This window comes from Urocitellus parryii, chromosome 5 (assembly GCF_045843805.1).
Source record: "Urocitellus parryii isolate mUroPar1 chromosome 5, mUroPar1.hap1, whole genome shotgun sequence".
In the NCBI taxonomy this organism is placed as follows: domain Eukaryota; kingdom Metazoa; phylum Chordata; class Mammalia; order Rodentia; family Sciuridae; genus Urocitellus; species Urocitellus parryii.
This window is the reverse complement of record NC_135535.1, coordinates 183,143,539-183,149,595: the sequence shown is the minus strand read 5'-3', so window position 1 is coordinate 183,149,595 and position 6,057 is coordinate 183,143,539. Positions and strand designations below refer to the sequence as shown.

At 33.9% G+C, this 6,057-nt stretch overlaps 1 non-coding gene across 1 annotated transcript; it reads left to right on the top strand.

The window, feature by feature from the left end:
* Positions 1–374: 374 nt before the first annotated feature.
* LOC113187170 (U7 small nuclear RNA) lies at positions 375–436 on the top strand. Its single transcript, XR_003301387.1, has one exon. It is a non-coding gene; the product is annotated as a U7 small nuclear RNA (small nuclear RNA).
* The last annotated feature ends 5,621 nt before the right edge of the window (positions 437–6,057 follow it).

Sequence of the window (6,057 nt, the reverse complement as noted above, 5' to 3'; positions counted from 1 at the left end):
TAAGGTGTATTAGTAGATTATTGATTTGAAGCTACAGGGGACTGAACTGAGGGGCACTCCACCACTGAGCCACATCCCCATCCCTATTTTGTATTTTATTCAGAGACAGGGTCTCACTGAGTTGCTTAGTGCCTTGCCATTGCTGAGGCTGGCTTTGAACTCATGATCCTCCTGCCTAAGCCTCCTGAGCTGAGACTGGAAGACTGCAAATTCAAGGTCAGCCTGGGCAACACTGTGAGACATTGTCTCAAAACAAAATAAAAAAAGGGCTGGCAACGTGTCTCAGAGTACTTGAGTAGTATGTATGAGGTCCTGAGTTCAATTCCCAGTACCACACATACACACACCCACACGCAGCCACAAGTATGTGTCATTAGTGATTTAGCTCCTTAAGAATTTGTCTAGCAGGTTTTCTGGTTTTTGCTGGAAAATTCTCCTATAGGAAAAAGAGAAGAGTACTACTTAATTTCCTCGTATTTGTGAATTTCTAGTTTTCTTATGTTGTCAGCTTCTGTTTTTTTTCCTCTTGTGATTGGAAAGCATATTTGGTATAAATTCAATTTTTTTTTTGCAATTTGTTCTGTGCCTTAACATATGGTCTGTCCTGGAGAATATTCCTGTGTACTTGAGGAGAATGTGTTCTGTTGTTGTTGGGGAAGATGTTCTATATAATTTTATTAGTTTATAGTATTATTCAAGTTCTTTTCTTCCTTATTGATCTTCTGTTTGGTTGTTTTATCCATTACCAAATGCAGGATATTGAAGTCTCCAACTATTATCATAGAACTGTCTATTTTTTAAAAATGTTTATTTTTTAGTTGTAGTTGGACACAATGCCTTTATTTTGGTTATTTGTATGTGGTTCTGAGAATCGTACTCGCCCATGCTAGGTGAGTGTACTACCGCTGAGCCACAACCCCAGCCCAGAACTGTTTATTTTGATCTTCAATTTATATTACTTTTTGTTTCATTTATTTTAGGACTGTGTTTTTAGCTGCATATATGTTTATCATTGTGATATATTGGATATATTGATAAATTGAATCTTTTGTAAATATATAATGTCCTTGTCTCTTCTAATCTTTTTTGACTTAAAATCTCCTTTTTCCTGTAATAAAAAAGCCAGCTCATCTTTTTTAGTTACTATTTGCATGAAAATAGTTTTATTTCCTTTTACTTTCAATATCTTTAAATCTTTGTTCGTATAGTAAGTTTTTATAGAGAGTATATAAATGAATTGTTCTTTTAAAATCCATTCTGATAATTTTTTAAAAATATTTTTTAAATTGTTGATGGACCTTTTACTTTATTTATTAATTTATTTATATTTGGTGCTGAGAATCAAACCCAGTGCCTCACACATGCTAGGCAAGCACTCTACCACTGAGCCACAACTCCAGCCCCATTCTGATAATTTTTACATTTTAATTGCAGAGTTTAATCCATTTACATTTAAAGTAATTGCTGATAAGAAAGGGCCTTTGTCTGTTATTTAGCTGCAATGTTTGTTTTCTCTATTGTATTTGCTTTTCATTCTTTAATCTCCTCACAGGCCTCAAATTCTGAAGGAAATGAAACAATCATGATTTTAATACTTAATATTGAAAGCAGTTTTTGAATGAAAAATTTATATGAATTAATAATTATAAAATGTTAATCTTTAAGAGAAGCAGAATTTTTTTTAAAATTAAGTTTCTAAGCATTAATTTTTCCTTTTTTAAAAAATATTAATCTGTCATATATAAGGTTTTAATATATAGTCAGTGCGCATTGTAACAGTTTGTGTTAAATGTCAGTCAAGTTTGTCTAAAATGTAAACCTGGCTTCATAGCACATTTGAAGTTAATGTTTACATGAAAGAAAAACAAATTGATTTACAATAACTTTTGGATGTTTGATTCTTAACATTTCCATATACTTGCTCTTGAAAACAAAATACATCTTAAAAACATGTTTTCAGAGCATTATATGTTTTCAGCATCTAGTATTTACAAAATACAGTCTTGTCTCTGCAGATATAAAATAAAATAATACTGATAGATATCACTGTTTGTTGAGCAAAGACAAGCATAATGTTAAGTCATTTCAAACATCAGTTTAGTCATTACAAAAACCTTGTAAGTTAAGTAGTGTTATTATTCTCTTGTTCCCTAATTCCATCACCAATCTTCTTGGCTCCATTTGCAGAATATATATTACTTCAGATCACTTTTTGGCATGTTTGCTTCTATTACTCTAGTTCAAACCCCATAATTTCTTGTGTGATATACTGATCTCCCCATTTGCATTCTTTTCTTCGAGTGATCTACTTTCCAAATATCACCAGGAAAAACTAAAAAAAAAAAAGGCAAAAAGATTATGCCATTTTTCTTCATAAAATCTGTAAGTGACTTTCTGGTACATTTAGAGTAAAGTCCAAACTCTTTACACAATCTGTTCCTTGCTTACCAATTTTAATTTAAATGTGGCAAGCCTTTTTTTTAAAAAATCAGTTTAAAGTTAGTGGATTTAAGAAGTTGATTATAATTTTGTGCACACTTAGAAAAGTAATAGCATCACATTTGCAAATACCGAGGTTCTGAATACAGAAGGATAACAAGGATAACAAGACAGAAAGTTTTACTATTTCTGATTGACTTGGTTTTATTTTGTTGTTGTTGTTATTGATATTTTTGGGGGGGTACCAGAGATTTAACTCAGGGGCACTTGACCACTGAGCCACATCCATAGCTTTAGTTTGTATTTTATGTAGAGACAGGGTCTTCCTGAGTTGCTCATCACTTTGCTTTTGCTGAGGCTGGCTTTGAACTCGAGATCCTCCTGCCTGAGCCTCCTGAGCCACTGGGATTACAGGCATGCACCACTGTGCCTGGTTGTAACTTGTTTCTTTTAAAATAAAAATAATTATTATAATTTTATTAATTATGGAAAATAGGTGATTTGGTGGGAGAGAGCAGGAAAACAAGAAAAAGTAAAATACTTTTGAGTACACATTATCAGGAATTTCTCTTCTGTTTGTCAACAGCTTACCATTGTGCAAGTTAGTATTTCATTAGTAACAAGGCAAATACTTGATTTCTGGAGTATTTCAATCATTGTGATGTTAAAGTCAATGGAAACAAAATGATCTTCACTAAGATTCTGCATTCTTATTCTATCTCTTCATTTTCAACATGGAAGTAAAACTTTGATCTAACACTAGACAGTAATAACCAGATGAGATTCATTTACTCAGACTGAATTTTACCAATGGATTTGTTATTTGATGCAAACAGATAGTAGCAGAGAAAGATTAAGCTTTGCTTTGTGCTTTCTAACCTTGGTCCTGAATTGGGGAAAGTGATGTTTCTTCACCTAGAACAGGCAGGCATCCCCACAATCTTGGTCAGACATTGAGTGTCTTGGTTTTTTTGTGCTCATTAAAGAAAAACTGGACTGACTGACTTTTATCTGAAAAATTATTTTTCTTTCTTTTTATGAGTGCATTTCAATTCTGCAGAATAATGCGTTTCATTGTGATATATTCATACATGTGAATAACATACTTTGGCCATAACCACCTACATTATCCTCCCCTACCTTTCCTTCTCGCTTCCCCTGATTCATTTACTCTTCTCTAATAATCTCCCTGCTACTTTCCTGTCTTTTCCCCCACTAAACATGCAGTACCTGTATTCTCTGACTTATTTCATTGAACATTGTGATCTTCAAATTTATCTATTTTCCTGCAACTGACATGATTTCATTCTTCCTTGTGGCTGAATAACACTCCATTTTATACCACATTGTCTTTATCCATTCATCCATTAATGGATACCTGGGCTGATTCTATAGCTTGGATATTGTGAATTTTAGTGTGATATGGGTATGCAGTTATCCCTAGAGTATGCTGACTTTAATTCTCTTGGATATGTATTGAGGAGTGATACAGCTGGATAATATAATATTTCTATTTTTAGTCTTTTGAATAATCTCCATAATGGTTTAAAAATTTACATTCTCAATAGAAGTGTCTAAGGATTTTTTTTCCTCTTGCATCCTTACCAGCATTTTGTTATTGTTGTTGCTGTAGAATTCTTGATGATAGGGGTGAGTTGGAATATCAGTGTAGTTTTATATTTATATTTCCCTGATGGCTAAACAGGTTAAACATTGTTTCCTATAATTGTTGGCCATTCCTGCTTCATCTCTTTAAAATTTTTTTAAGTTTTAGATGGACAAATACCTTTATTTTGTTGATTTAGTTTTATGTGGTGCTGAGGATTGAACCCAGTGCCTCATGCGTGCCAGGCATGCGCTCTACCGATGAGGCACAATCCCAGGCCCTCCTGCTTCATCTTTGGAGAAATATCTGTTTTGTTCATTTGCCCATTTATTGATTGGGGTTTTGTTGTTGTTGGTTTGTTTTACGTTTTAAGATATTCCGTATATTAGTTTTCTTTGAGAAGATATGGCAAAGATTTTCTTCCATTCTATAGGCTGTCTTTTCACTTTGTTAATTGTTTCTTTTGCTCTGCAGAAGCTTTTTAATTTGATGCAACTCTACTTGTTTCTTACTCTTATTTTCTGAGCTCTTGCAATCCTATTCAGGAAATTGTTGCCTGTGCCTTTATTTTGAAGTATTTCTCCTATGTTTTCCTCTAGTTGTTTCAAAGTTTTAGGTCTTTGATCCATTTTGAGTTGATTTTTGTGGTGGTTGAGAGATAGGGATCTAGTTTCAATCTTCTACACATGGATATCCAGTTTTTCCAGCACCATTTGTTAAAGAAGCTGTCCTTTTTCCATTGTTTGTTTTTGGCACCTTTGCCAAGAATCAGATGGCTGCATGGGTTTGTCTCTGTGTCCTCTATTCTATTCCATTGGTTTATGTGTCTGTTTTTAAGCCAGACCCATGATGATGTTGTTAGTTTGTTTCTGTGGTATAGTTTGAAAGTGGGTATGCAATACTTTGCATTATTCATTTTGCTTGGGATTATTTTATTTATTCAGGGTCTGTGTTAGTTTTTTGTCACTGTGACCAAAATACCTGACAAGAACAACTTAGAGGAGGAAAAGTTTATTTTGGCTCACAGTTTTAGAGGTTTCAGAGGTTCAGTCCATGGTGGTTCTGTTTTATGGGCCTGAGGTGAGGCAGAACACCATGGTGGAAGGGCAGTGGTGGAGAAGTTGCCCATCTCATAGTGGGTGGGAAGCAGATAGATGGAGGAGCCAGGGAGACACCATACAATCCCCAAGGGCATGCCCCTAATGACCTGCTTCCTCTGGCTGTGCCCCACCTGCCCATAGTTACCACCCAACACAGTAATCCTTTCAAATTAAGATGGACCAATTAGCTTATAGCTCTCATAATCTAATCATTTCACCTCTGAAAATTCTTGCATTGACATAGGAGCTTTTTTGGGACACCTCATATCCAAACCATAACAGGATCTTTTTCTGCTTCCATGAATTTTAGATTTCCCCTTGTTTTATGAAGAATGTCATTGTTATTTTGATGGAAATTGCATTGAATCTGTAGATTGGTTTTGGTAATATGGCTAAAATATTATGTTAATTTGTGAATATAGAAAGTCTTTGTAGCTTTTAGTATCTTCTTAAATTTCTTGACTGTTCTGTCATTTTCACTTTAAAAGTCTTTAACTTCCTTAGTTGGGTTTATTCCTAGTTATTTTACTTGAAGTTATTGCGAATGGAATTGTTTTCTTGATTTCTTTCTGAGCAGGCTCATTATTAGTTTTGGTTTTTGTATAATTATTTTTTATCTTATTACTTTGCTGAATTTGTTTATCAGATCCAAACGTCTTCTGGTGTGTCTTTAGGATCTTCTAAGGATAGGATCATATCATCTGCAAATAGGGATAATTTGACTTCTTTTTTTAAGGTACTAAATGTTATTAATTTTAAAATTTTCCCCACATTTTAGGTGCATTATAGTTGTACATAATGATGGGATTCATTATTACATATTTGTTTTTGCACACAATATAACAATATAGTTTGGCCAAAATCATTCCCCAGTATTTCCCATTTCCCTCCCCTCCTCTTTTTCCCTGGTTG